We start from the raw sequence: 14,648 nt of genomic DNA, 5'->3' as shown, positions 1-14,648 counted from the left end.
TAAAATGAGCTTTATAACATAAATAAAGTTTGTAATCGAGGTCCAGTAGTGCAATTATCAGGAAAAAAGACATATAAATCTATTTTTTCCTGGATTTGTGGTTGGGCAGAGAAGTGGCCACTCCTAAGGGACCTTTGACAGGGGCAGGCTTTTTTCCAGTCCTCTAATGTCCTTCCAGTGGCCGTCCATCCAAGTAACTTCCCCATGGTGTGTGAGTGCTTTCAAAGCAGCGTTTATTTGAAAAATGCATGGTGACATTCGGAGCAAAACAAACAGGCCTTTTTCTGGAAGCCAGGTGACGTTTTCCGATCCACACACCCATGGGTCCATCCCTGCCACCCAGGAGCATGTGGGACATGGATTAAAACCCAGAGGAAGGGCCTAGGGAGCTGGAAGGGGAGGTAAGGTCAAGTGGGATCACCGGTCAACCTCGGAAGCGGATTTTCGGCCGCACGGCGGTCAGAAATGACTTCATGTTTCGCTCCAATTTCTTTCCCACCCGGATGAATCCTGGTGGGAAACGGATTCTCGATTCCCAGGCTTCTGTACGGAGGGATGTGCGATGCTGGCGGTCTCCTGGGCTCTCCTAGTGAAAGAAGCCGTCAGCTGTCGGCCATGATGGTCGGGATGTCAGTCAGACGCCTGCAAAAACAGGGGCCGTGAGCGGATGGAACTGTCGATGTGTCCTTCCCACTATTTTCTTCGGCAGAGCAAAACTATTTGACAATCATTCAGCACCGCCCAGCAGTACTGACCTGCGTTTTGAGCTCTCGGGCCCATGCAGGATGGCTTGAGCAGATCAGGCCTCCTTCCGCTCTGCGGGGTGAATACAGCCTCTGCCTGCTTGCTGCAAGGCAGCAGGGGAGAGTGACTGACCTAAACTCCACGCCGGTGCCTCCCCTCGAGCCACTGTCACACCAGAAAGACCTTGTTTCTAATCCTGTACTAGGATTGGGAGTCACGGGTGATTCGCTGCCCCCCCCAAATACTCTTACTTCATTACAGGCCGTAACAGGCCTCCCACAAGGCCACATAAAGCCCCCGCAGTGAGCCAAATCGCGGTGCCAAGAAGACCAATAATGAACTGACATATACGCCACATGTAAACAGGCCCAGGGACGGGCGGGAGCGTCTAGTGGCGCGAACGGCAAGCAGAAGAGTCAACTGACAAGAAGCAGGTTCCCCTGAGCACCGTCTGTGCTGCGATTTGCGAGTTATGGCGATCCTCTCCCGACGTCGGCCCCTTAATTGTTGCCATAGCTCCTTATGTGTCCACGTTGTGCTTGTGTGGTCTCTGCACACTTGTGGGGGGGTGGGAGGGGTGGTCACGTCTGCCGGCATTTGGCTCGTTCTTCACCGCGACGCTTCGGATACCAGCTCATCATCCAGAGCTTGTCATGCCACAGGTCTGTGAAAAGAGTGGCATCGTAAGGTTTCCTCAGTCAGACCTACGGGTGAAAAGGAACCTGATGGAGTCCGCGGTGGGAGGGGTCAGCCCACGGAAGCGGACAGAGGGGTGGAGGAGATGGTGGGACCAGAAGATTTGGGGAATAATTAAAAGCCAGGTGCCTGGTCTGGTTCAGGGACAACGCAGAGAAACCGTAAAATAACTTACCTGTGTTTACGAATCCTACACGCAGACCGACCAGGGGTGGGACAGCTTTATGTGTTCGGTTTCAGGTTTTTGGGTATAAAATAACATCCCGTCGAAGCACAATCTGGGCCCGTGTTTTTGTGCCATGATTTTTGTGTGCGTGCGTTATATACCGGTAATATACCAGTAGCCTCATTTAGTTCTGGGAAACAACAGGCATAATTTTGATAATTGTTTGGATAATTACGCATGCTATGTGTTCTGGCACAGTTTGCTGCTGTTCTACAAAAGAGTTCTCACATGGAATTTCATTATATGTTGTTTCATTGACAATAAAGGTGTCCTGTGTCTTATAATTAATTAAGGGGTGCAGCATAAATTTGACAAACAGAGCAGGAGGGTGATTTCAACCGGTCACTTCTGGTGCCTTTTACGAACAGTGGAAAAATGACGAAGGGCTCTTTTGACATTCTTGATGATACCAGCGTGCCGGTGTAGTGTGGTCTTCTGAGAGTTGAACAGCAGTGTAAAAGACTGTGGTGTGAACCAGACAGATTCTTGTGGTCTTTTGGGAATGTTTAAGGTCTGTACTGGCACTAAATCACACGTTTAAAGCTAAGAAAGTTCATTTTGAAACAATAAACATGGACATTTAAAGAAGGCTTCTCCAAAGGTCTTTTCTATGCTTTCAGTGGGACACAATCATGCGAATTTTTTCTCTTATTACAGCCATTACCATCATCATTTCCCCCCTAAACGACAATTACAACTGTTTTAACAAAATCCAAAATTCTCTGAAGGAAGTACAGTACGGACCGGGGACCGTTTCTGTGGACAGGCTCGCCTCCCAAGGAGTGGGAAAGGTTAGTCTTCAGTATGTCAGCTCTCTCAGGGACATGTGCAGTATGATATCGAGTTTCCTATTCTGGGAGATTCCCTCCGTCTGTGGTCAGCGCTCGGACTCCCGGGTGAAAGGCATATTAGCCGGCGAGCGTGTCCGCCCTCTGATCCAAGGGGAGAAATCGCGCCAAGACACACTGGAGTTGTTTTGCTTGCTTCGACCGTGAAAAGGATATCCCAGAAGAGCCTCGGGCCAACTTCTGAAGGGAGGTCAACAGACACAAACGCTTTGGCCTGCTGTATTTTTTAACCCATTTGATTGGCCTGAATCGTGCTATAAAAGCGAGGTGTAGTACCCTGCCCAAGGGTACAACAGCATTTCCCAACATCCCCGTCTCTTGATTTCTCATCCTGGCAGGACATATGTCACTATACTGGTATGTACGATCACATGTAACGTACTTTCAATCTAAGCGTACATTTAACAATGGCTATTTTTTCATATTAATGAGTCATCAGTATTAATGCGTGCAACTATTTGAACACTGCTGGGGAGCCGGTCTCGTATAATTTATTTGCATTTTAATAAGGTGCGGAACAGCAGCAACATGAAAACCTAAGTAGAGGAAGTAACATTTCCTATAGGGAAAAAAAAAAATTTAACCTCTAATGTCAGACTTCTTTGGAAGCATTTCCTGGTACACCCTATCCTGATAAAATTAATTAATAACCTGCTCTATGGAATAATGTTTCAATACTAAGTTGTTTTTCAGGAAATACTTTTCTGGCAGCCTCGGGCCAGAGACACGACCGCTCATTTTTAAAATTAACTCCCTGACTGCAAGAATCATGCGGACAAACGTACTAATTTTACTGAAATGGATAAATGAGATGAACCTCCTGAACGGTATTCACCATTTTTATATTGTGTCAAAAACCCACAGACTTTGCTACATAGTTCGGTTTTAACCCCTAACTACATTGAACTGTTCACCTGCTCTTGGATTTCGTATTTTGCAATATTGTGACATCAAAGGACGCTGGTCGCCACGGCGATGTGTCAGGCCTAAGGGGGAACCCCAGATGGCTGCGACAACGCGCCTGTATGTATCAGCGCGCTAATTTGGCCATTAAAGGCGGTTCAAGCCTCAGAAGAGTTTGACAGAAGCGTGTTCTTTACTCCCTGGGGGAAAATGTGGCGAGCGACTTGCGAATTGAGAGACGGCAAGAAAAGGTGAGAGAGGGAGGTAGCTGACCTGGAGTGACAGGGGAGTGTTTGAGTATTTTTGTTGGCGTACGGCGAGCGCCCGCGCCCGCGGACGAGCGGGGAAGTCATCGACGGCACTGTTCTTTCCTTGGAACCGAGAAAGCTGAGAATCAAAGGAAAGACTTTTGTCTGTCACTTGTGAATTCGTTCTACTGCTTTTCCTCTTCCTTCACCCTCACACCTCCTGTCTTTAATTCGTAAATGAAATAAACGTTAGCGGCCTGAATGACATCTTGTCGGTTTTTATGAAGTGTCCCGTTCGTGCATTGCCGCACCGTCCAGCCCCCTGCTGTACAGGAAAGTGTGACGACGGCGTGAAATCCATCCGGACTCAGCGGAACATTCTTCGTCTTCCGCCAATGCCTGTTTTTGGTTGTGACTCTGGGCTCCGATTCCAGGAGAAAGGGGGCGAGAGAATGAGCCTGAAATCCACCCGTTTAACACGTAATTTCACTCAGGTGTTGAACATGGGGCCGTCATGTTGGTGGGGGCAGGAGAACTGATGAAAAAAGGAGAACAAAATTAAATAAAATCATAGCACTGAAAGAAAAAAAAACAGGCAACAGGCATGTTATATTAACTGCCTTAAAATTTATTCTTCTGCGCTTTGGAAATCTAACGTTCCCTCCTGCAGATGACTTGCTTAAGTCAGAATGAGGAGCTTTAAACCTCCTGCGTTATTAATCATGAACACCTCCATGTTCTCAGGTATCAGGAGACTGTCGGTGCTTGTCTGGGGTTTCCGTGGACGGTACAGCCTGTCACTTTGTGAATTTGCAGGCGGCGAAACATTTCGCACCTGAGTCGACAAAGACGGACTTCTGGTAGAGCAGAAGGACACGCAGTAAATACACTGTGCAAACAGGAATCGTGTTCGTCCTCAGAAAACAGGCCTACTGTAAAATGAAGGCCTTCTAGCCAGCTATACTGTACATGCTAGTAACCATCAAGCGACCCGCTCATGTGCTTTTCTCCTCTGCAAACGCTCCATCGAATATAAACCCACGTCATACTTCTAAGTGACACATCAAAGCCGCGTCGGAGCGAAACGCGATGAGCAGTTTGCCGCCCATTCGCTGGCGCTTCTAGCTCTGTGGCTTTTTAAATGAGGCTCTGTTTATTTGAAAAGAGCTCTGCTGACCGCCCCTTAATGAGCCTGCGGTTACGGGGGGGGGGGGGGGGGAGAGAAAAAAAGAAAATACAGAAAATACTGCGACTTGTCACAAAGGCTATTGGCTCATTAAGAGTGTAAAAACGAAGCTGGTCTTATTTTTTGTGGAATACGCACAAAATCGATTAGCCTCACAATTACAGATGTGAAGCTTCCCTGACTGTCTGGGATGGATTGTTTTTTTGGTCTGAAATCCTGACTTAGGGACACAGGAAACTGTGTATCATCTTAAACGGGATTCTTTGCGTCGCGTGGGCCCGATGAGCAGGCCCCGGTTTATGCCACCTGACGAAAGCTCCTCTTATTCTACCTACGTCTAACGATCTGGTGGATTAATCGGTTGGACGCCGGTGCGCGTGTTGGCATTTTTACAATCAACACAGGCGTGGGTTTCTGGGAGGGAAATCCGATCGCTAGCTGCATTAGCTAGATACATATCTCAGGGAAAAAGCAGAAAACACATGTTTTTAATCACCTGTCTGGCGTTATACATGACTTACAATTATTAATTTTCATGTCCGTAGTGGGTTTCGTGTGTTTGATTGTAGACCTAGAGGAATAGCTTGCTAAAAAGGTTGCAGATTTTATGGGAATTTACAGGATGAACTATATATGAAATATGTATATAGTTCTCCGTTCCTGAAACACATAATACACACATTGTAATACAATTGGGGTGAAAACGTACTGGGAGAATAAATAATTAATTCTGATTCGCGCAGTGGTGGGGACAGTGACAGTGACAGTGACAGTGACAGCCAGCTCTGTGCAAAGTCCCTAGTAGGTGAACGTGGGCTTTCACCACAGCGTCCTCTCTGCTAGCATGCTGGCTCTTTCCCTGGCTTCCCCACTGACCGGCTGAGACATTTTGGGCAGAAACGCAGCCCTAAATGGCACCTAATCTTGATGGCAGACGAGGGACGAGGGGGAAGTGGGCATTAGATTCATCCATCTGGATGCCACTTTCCTGCTTTAAGTCACCATGCTATGCAATTGCTGCTAACGGGAAACTTTATTTAATACTTTTTAGGTGAGGCAAATAAAGACCTAATTAGAAGTTTATTAATAGCTAAATGGCAGTGGGCTAATTAAGAAGTAGCAGCTACTTTGCACTAAAATAGTGGTACACAGTCCTCTAATTGCGAGGCTGGTACAATTTATTCATGTATTCATGGGTAATTGCTGAACTTCGTTAAGTGTAGGCAATGCATTGTGCAGGTATCAATTGTTAAAATCCAACCCGAATTTCTCTTTCCGTTTTTGCTATGGCAACCCAACAGGAAGATGCGGATTGTTAAATAATCAAGTGGAAATTGTTCTAGGGCTGCTGTGCTTGGATACAGTGCCGCTTAACGAGCGCCAGTTTACCGACGGGGAGGGATGCCGCTGATGCGGAACCGAGTCCGAACCTGGCCGCCAGGTCAGAAGGAGCAGCCTATCAGGACCACCCCAGCGGGTCCCGTTGCACGACCGACTGGATTACATATCACACGTCGGCGGGTGTGCGTGTAAAACGATCCCCAGCTTTCTCGAGTACCCAGTAGGAACTGATTAAAGCATGCGTGGATGGGTGGGGCCGTACCCCCACCGCCGCAGCGCCCCCCTGCGAACCCTCTGCGGGCGGCCCCCGCCACGGCCCACCGGGGGGCGCCGTTTCTCTCCACGGTGAAGCCAAAACAGGAAGCGTGCTCCGCGGCTGACTTCAGTTCTCGCTCGTTCCCTATTGGCGTTAAACATGCGCCCTGAATCGCGGCTCCAGTTTTGTGGCCGGTTGTAAATCGAACCTTTAAAGGCAAATCTGTTGTCTCTTAGGTACAAGGCCTCGGTAATTTTGTCCATAAATACAGCGGTAATTTAGCCTGTGAGAATCGTCTAACCAGACCAGTATGTAGGAAATATGTGACTTCTGGGGCATTTCTATTTTTGTTTTAATCGGTGGCTATAATTATCGTAGTTATTCTTTACCTATTCCACAGATATTCTGAATATTTTTCCTTGTAATGTTAAACCCGCTAAATACGTGTCTAACTCTGGCCGGTCTGCTCCCCTTTGTGCTCCGTGGCTGTATTTTCTCTCCCCCTTTCCTACGTTATTTATGTAACCAGTGAAACCATAAAGGCAGCAGTGTATATCTTACGTCGATTTGCCAGGACGAGGTGCGAATAAAGTGCGAAAAGGAATTTTCGGCCTAGCAAAACGAGCTCAGGAAAGGAAATCTGAACTCTTATGCAATGGCTTTTATTTGAAATAAACCATGTCTACCTGAGGCGGACCGCCAAGGAGCGAACAATGGCGGAGAGCGGGCGAATTGCGGTTCAATAGAGTCCCGTGCCAAGGGGGACGGTGCCTCTCTGTGGCTCGCTTAGACGGCCGTGGCCTGACTAGCTTATACCTTTCAAATTATCTTGGCAGCTGATAGGTTTCACAGCTCCCCTAACCCTCCGGCGACGACTGCATTTCTGTGATAAATGGATTGCTAGCTGGTTAAATAACCAAGTCCGTATTTTGCTTAGACAGACATAACACATAGACATGACACTCACACAACTTCAGATAGAAAATGGAGTCATAAAAGAAACAGCATTTCTGAACTGGCTGCTTAAAATATCTGCCTGTGCTCAACAGCTTCCTTGAAACCACAATTAAGGCAGCGATCGGCACTTGTTCTTCCCCGGATGTAGGATTGTAGTAGCTTTAGGGTATGTTTTGTCCACCTTATGAGGAACTCATGCAAGCATACAAAGAAATCAAGTGGTGTTTGTTGTCTTTCTGTCAATAGTGGAATGAGGTAGAAAATTTGACAATAACCTGAATGACGCACAAGTGAATCAGGCTTTTATTTAACTGGCCTTGACGAATAACCTGAATCCTATGGAAACAATTTTTATTTGATTATTCTGCCCCAAATGCAATTTTCAAATTTGGCAGCCATTGTCCTTATATATGTCAGCAGTATACACCCAACAGTTACAAATCTTTCTATACAAGCCATACAACTCAACTAAGATTTAAAATTAAACAGAAAACAGCATTAGCTAGCACAGATAAAAGAGCTCAGTGCTTCATAACAGATACTGCTGGCTTTGGTCTTTCACCCAATATTAATTGTGAAGGCATTTTCGTGGTTTGTTCTGGAGAGTCACATATTTCCCAGCTAGAATGATTAGATTTTTTCCCTGCAGATGCAGCAGCCCGACGACACTCATGGATATGCTGCGGTTGAACCGTAAGGCCATTCGCACGCACGTCCACACTGCCAGTCTGTTCCGGCACACCGAGAACCGCTTAGGAAGAAACGCTTCAAGCAAATCCTTTCGAAACTGGCCAAATATCATATCGCATTTCAAAGGTGCCCAGAGGAGAGGATAAAATAGTGAGCTTACGGCTTTTATTTTTTCACACCCCTCTTCTGGTTATCCTGCATGGAAACAAGATCGGGGACAAGCTTGGTGAGACTCGCTGCTCTGAGTCGCCTTTCCAACAGAGAGTGAAGCTGGATGCAAGAAATAAAAAGAATTAGATCACTGCACAATCTTGGAGAAAGTTCACTTATCAACAATACCAGACATCCCATCTACTCCTGTGTTGATTTCCTCAGTTTGAGCAGTAAGTAATGTGGACGGCGATGGGTTACAGCTGAGAAATCCGGTTCTTGCGTGGGCGGTTTTTTAATGACGTGCCGATCAAATCAATGTACACCCAAGTCCAAGGTATATGTTTATTCTTTAGCTGGCTATCGTCCTACTCGCCCCAGCTCCAGTACAAATAAAATCTTATAAATCCACCATTGAACATTGTTACATGTAGATCCCTACAAATGACTGCCTTCATAATGGACAAAGAAGGCGTTTTCAAACAAATGTTAATAATTAGGAATAAGGAAGACAAAAAAGTCACTATTTTAGAAATATGCCAAAAAGCATGAACATATTTCTCAATTAGAACTCGTGTTCTCAGATGTTTCAAAGTGGTTTAGGGAGCAGAAATATCATTCTTTTAAGTCTCTGGCCTTTGATGTGTTTTTACTGAAGGACGTGAAGTTTAAAAGATTTTTAGGAGGGATTCTGGCCCTGAACGGTGGAGCGATTTGAAGTTCAGTCCAACGTACCGTTAATCTGCGGGCCCACATGTCCTGTAAGCGACATGATGAACCGCCACACTGGAAATTAAGCGCAAGATCAGCTCTTTGGCCTGGCCGCTCGATGGCGATAACGACAATGCAACTTTAAGGGGGAAAAAGCAATCGACTTCTACAGTATTACTCACGCCCTCCGGAGCGGTTCACTCCTTTGCCTGTGTGTCTGCCTGCTTCTTTTTAACTGTGCTTCTCCGACCCAGCAAATCAAAAGCAGCATCTGAAGACGCTCCCTGAGCACTCGTCTGAATTCCATACCAGTGGTGGCTCTGGGCTCGTGGGCCCTCTCCTTCTATGCGAATTTCCAGTCACTTGAATTTACAGGACTGAGACGTGCCGACAAGCACCAAAACCCTGTGCTGTTCAGGGGGGCGACCATCACATCAAATTTTTATGTGTCAAGCAAATAAAGCACACATTTCCATAATTCTCTCTAATTCTCTCTTGGCTATTTCCTGCAGCTCCAAAGATTGTGGCTCGGGAGAGAATATTCCGGCAGGATTTTTGGCGTCGCGGCACAAAAGGAATGCGTTTCGCCTCATTTCGGCGGAAACGCGATAAATCTCCGTAATTTGACTTGCACATATCGGCTTATTTAACCCCACAATCATGCAGACGGCCGATTACGGCATGGAACACCATGGAAGAAGCCTCCACTTTGCGAAACAAAGTCAAAGGCAATGTTTATTTTTAAAGGCGAATGGGGCTTGCATCATACTTCAATGGATTCCCAACCTCATCCCTGATTTTACCACACACATACACAGACACACACACACACACACAAATCTTTTCACATAAAGATTTTCAGTGTGGCGTTTGGGCTTAAGGCATCCTTTTACAAAGCTGTGTAGGATGAAAAAGCATGTTGTTGTATTTTTTCCTTCGTCTTTCTCCCTCAGTCGCATCAATTGCCTTTACTTTTGAGAGAAAATCTCTACGACGACAGCCTAGAGATTCAAAACTAACCAAACAAACATGCCGAAAGTGTGTCTGATAAAGCGTCTTCCTCCTGGGGGTGTCTCTAACTCCAGGGGTCTTCGAATGCTACGGTGTCGACCTCCAAACAGCCCCAACCTGCAGCAGTGATGTAAAATCATTTGCTTAAGTTGCCCAGAAGCTGGGGAATTTGCTCCTCTATCTGTCACAACATCTCCACCTGCAATAACCAACCTATCCTCTGGTTTATCGGTTTATAAATTTGCATAACTTGTGACTTAGAGTGTTTGGATAGACCAGTGTGTAGCTTAAGTGTTTATCTTTAGACCTTCAAAGCCTGACTGCAGTCCATAGCTAAGTGGATTAAGAGACAATAATTGTGGAAAGTTATACAATTACCCTGGAAGGGCTGTGTTTAATATTCCCCAGCCTACCTGGCTGGGGAATTAACCTGCTGATACTCTGTAGTGTTCCAGGCTGCCTGGGCCATCACAAAGCAATGGGCCTCGACTCCAGCGGCTATTTCTGAGTGAATAAGCGTCAGTCTGCAGCCTGGACCGTGAGAACCCCAGTTGCCTTTCGAAAGATGACAGGAAGTGACATCACTCCCACGAGGCACTTCTCGGTGCCGTTCGGAATTGGTGGAAAATCTCAGAATGGAAGGGTGAGACATTCATGACACCCAAGGTGGGACTGGAAAAGGATAAATAACATTAGTGGTCCTTGTTGGCTTGGGGGCGTGGCTAGGAAGGGGGCGGGGCTTGTGGTAACAGTGCCCAGGCCTCCCTGTCAAATCAGATTACCGGGTGTTAAACCGCAGAGCGCTGCCTGCCATCTTCTCCCTCTTGACGTTCCCCAAACTTTGAAAGGGAAGAAATTCCCATTTGTTTAGGCCAGACGTGGGACCGTGTTGACACAATGTGTGCGCTTTGCTGGGCTGATATAAAGGGGAAACTGAGCCTGAGGAGTGATTGGCTGGCTTTATCTCGGCTGACAGCGGGACTCTGCTGTCTCCAAGAGGCTTGAAAATGTCAAAATGGTGAAAAAAAAAACCCAAACAAAATTGAATTTGCTTTGTATGCCAAGAATGTGAAGGAATTATCAAATTCTCTGGATTATGCTATTTAATTTGTAAATAAGACTGTATCTTCTTCCACATGGTTGGATAATATATTCTGTATCTGTGTACGCATTTGACCTTTTACATTGTTGTTAACCAGCATTGGCTGATGCTGATTGTGACTCACCATACCTCTAGAAAAACAAAATAAAAGGAGAAATAATCCAAATGTCATATTGATGGATGTTCTGCACATGTTTATTTTAAAGGGAATTAAACGACACACCTAAAACAATAATGACTAGTCATTGTCATTCAGAGAATATCTTAATCATTATGTAAATATGTTGAAATAATCCTTCATGCTATCTTACCTCATGTGTCAGCGTCGAGGATTGAAATCATGGAAACACTTTGTGTTGGAGGTCCCAGAAAACAGGACCGCGAGCATTACGTAAGTTTGTGTGAGAGCATTCATGTTATTCACAAGCTGTAACGTATAGATACAGCTATCGCAAGCACCATTAATTGTCGCACAGTGCAGTAACCCACAGTCTCCCTCTCTGACACGAGGTAATTCACAATATATGGGATCATCAATCCGCAACGGTTTATTACACAAAAACCATGATATCACCTGATTAACTGTTACCATCAACCACTAAAACTGTAATTTTTCCCATCACAAACAATTTGAATATAAAACTTAATCTGTTCCTTTGATATAGTAATAAAAATACCAGACAGAGAAGCCAAACAGTGCCAGGGTATAAAAGTGAATAAAATCAAATTCAGGAACTGCGCTGTTTTGTATTAACACTCCTCATGCGATCAACAGCACGCACAAAAGAAATTACTCAGGATGTCACAACCAGCATGCGAACAATGTAGAAGCGAAGGAGGAAGACAAACATGAGGCACTGAAAAGGCAAAAAAAGGCAACAAATCTATATCCATCATCCAGCCATACATCTATCTTCTAATGACTTATCCTGGAGAATGATCAAGGTGACCAGATCTATCTATAAACCTTAAATAAGTAAAAGATGAGTACGGTTTGGTATGCCTGCTGGAGATGTATGGATTACGTATGTTTTTCGATGCATCAGCAAAAAGAGTTTTCTCTTGAACTTTTTTAACAAAGGACATGACCTAAATATCAGACAAAAGAAGCACAAATCCATCTTGTAACTACTCGTCTTAGTCAGGGCAGTGGGGGGAGACTGGAGTTTGTTCCAGGCACCACGGGGCATGAGACTGAGGTACACCCTGCGTGGCATAGCATAAATTGCCGGGCGCAAGCACTCACTCTCTGTGGGGAACTCAGAGGCACCAGTTAACCATTCTGCACATCTTTGGACCTGGGGGGGGGGGGGGCTCAGTGCTCAATGGAAGCCCAGAGCACATGGCACAAGATGCAGGCGCATTCAAACGGCCAATCCTGGAGGTGCGATGCTACGACGCTACCTACCGAGACACCAGGATGCACAGAAGAAAACTTTGAGAAGGTGCCTGGAGTGAATGGCTTGGAAGGAGCTGAGTTTGCGATATGCGTGCATGCGTGGCTGCAGGCTCGCTACAGGGCTTCAGAAAAATTTTAGCGATGGATCAGCTGACTCCTGCTTGATCTGAAGCCTGGGTTTTGCAGGTGGGAAACAGCAGTCTGGTATTAGGAGGTTGATCACTTCAGGCTGTCTGTCCCAAGGCCTCTGGGAGGGTCAGCGACGGCGGTACGGGTGGTGTGACTGACGGCGTAATGCGAAACGCACACCCATGTCGTTCGGTCGTCTCCGCCTGCATATGGTCCCATTCTCTTTCACGCACTTCTTAAAGGCCGATTCAGAGTGGGAGCATGATTCAAAATTGGTTTCTCGACCACAATTCCCCCGATGCCGCTTGTTTATGTGCTAAAGACAGCTGAGCGGGCCGTGCTGAAAATCCCGATTTATTGCACAGGAGTGATGTCACTGAGCCTTTGTCTCCATGCGCTGCCTGGGAAAATGGTTCTGTTACAAGCTGCCACTGAGCATTTCTAAATGGCTTCGAAAACCCTTTTGAAAATATGCACTGAAACCTTGACTTCACTGTAGTTCAGGTATCATTTTATTAACACTTGATACCATTCTCCTTAATACCAGTATTGGACTAACAATGGTCTTCAGCTAGTCCATTGACGTATTGAACGATTGGTTAACTGCTGTCACATGACCAGAAATATTAATAAATAATTGGACGGAATTTTCGATGGGTAGGCGCCCCATCCTGGGTTGTTTCCTGCCTCTGGGATAGGCTCTGGACCCCCTGTAACCCTGAATAGGACGAGCGGTTTCAGAAGATACTCATTTGCTTATGTGAAAATGTTCTGAGAGCAAAAGGAAAAAATTGTGGTTCAGGGAGCTAACAGTGGTCTAAGCAACTAGAGGAGATAGGACCAAAACATCTAATTGGTTGGTCCTGCCTCCTCTAGTAGCTTGGCCCCACCTCCTCTACAATCTGATTGGTTATCTCTCTGACCCAATCATTGTTCCTTCTTCTCTCAGAACCTTTTTGTGTAAACAAAATGGATGGGTGGATGGAATTGGTCAGAATGTGATCTGAAACCACATGACCCTACAGAGCAGGGTATAATAAATTAAACTTAGAATAAAATGCAAGTATAAATGAAATTTCAATTAATATATATTTTTTTGTGTGCACTTGATTTTGTGGCTGGTTCACAGAACGTGCTAGATGTTTTTGTGGAAAAAGGCATGGCCTGTTGACCAGCCAGAAAAGAGCTCAGGTGATTTTGAATTCCCACATGATTATTTTTGATCAGGGCAGCTATGTGTTAATTATATTACAGACAATTATGGAGGCAGCGCTTTGAACCCAAACAATGTGCGCCTGATTACAGCGAGTTAAACCTGTCGGCACAGGGTTTGGGCTTTGAGACCTGTGAGCGGTTATTAGATGTGTCACGGCTGTTTTAGCAATCCCCCCTTCCCCCCCCCCGCCCCCCCACCATGCCCTCCCCCCCACCCCCGACTTCAAGGCCTGCCGTGTTGTGATGTCACGGGGCCAAAACAGAGTGAAAGGCAGAAACCCTCCAGGCTGTCAGCAGAGACAAATTGTGGGCGTATGAGATGGGGGGGGGGTCGGACAGAGGAATGCGAGTCGGCAGGTTTTGGCAGCTCTGGCAGCATCTGCTCTCACGGTCACCCAGCGACACATGTTGAGGGGACAAAAGAACTGAAGAATATGTCATACGCTTGGTTTTTTGAAGAGCCGATATGGTTCTGGCCAGGAGTGAAAGCAAGTATATGTGCTGAAGCCCCGGAACCATACGGAACATTCTCCGTCCAGCTTAGGCCCAATCGCTTCCTAACATAGAGGCCAGAGGCAGACATTTCAGGTCCAGGTTGACTTGTGTATGTTACTAAGTCCAGTCAGTTAGGTGGGGGGCGGGTGTTGAGGGGGGTTGCTCATGGGGTTCGAGTTTGCCATTTGCTCAAGAAGAAAATTGTCCAAAATGTGCAATAAAAGACCAGCGTGTGGGAGCTACCGGCTCGCCAGCTGTGATGTCACCAGCTGTGATGTCACCAGCAGCAGTTCTTGGACAGAAGAGGTCGGACTTGCACCACAGCTCACGGGGGGAGGGGC

This window comes from Paramormyrops kingsleyae, chromosome 21, assembly GCF_048594095.1.
Source record: "Paramormyrops kingsleyae isolate MSU_618 chromosome 21, PKINGS_0.4, whole genome shotgun sequence".
NCBI lineage: Eukaryota > Metazoa > Chordata > Actinopteri > Osteoglossiformes > Mormyridae > Paramormyrops > Paramormyrops kingsleyae.
The sequence above is the reverse complement of the archived record's forward strand: the minus strand, read 5'-3'. Positions refer to the sequence as shown.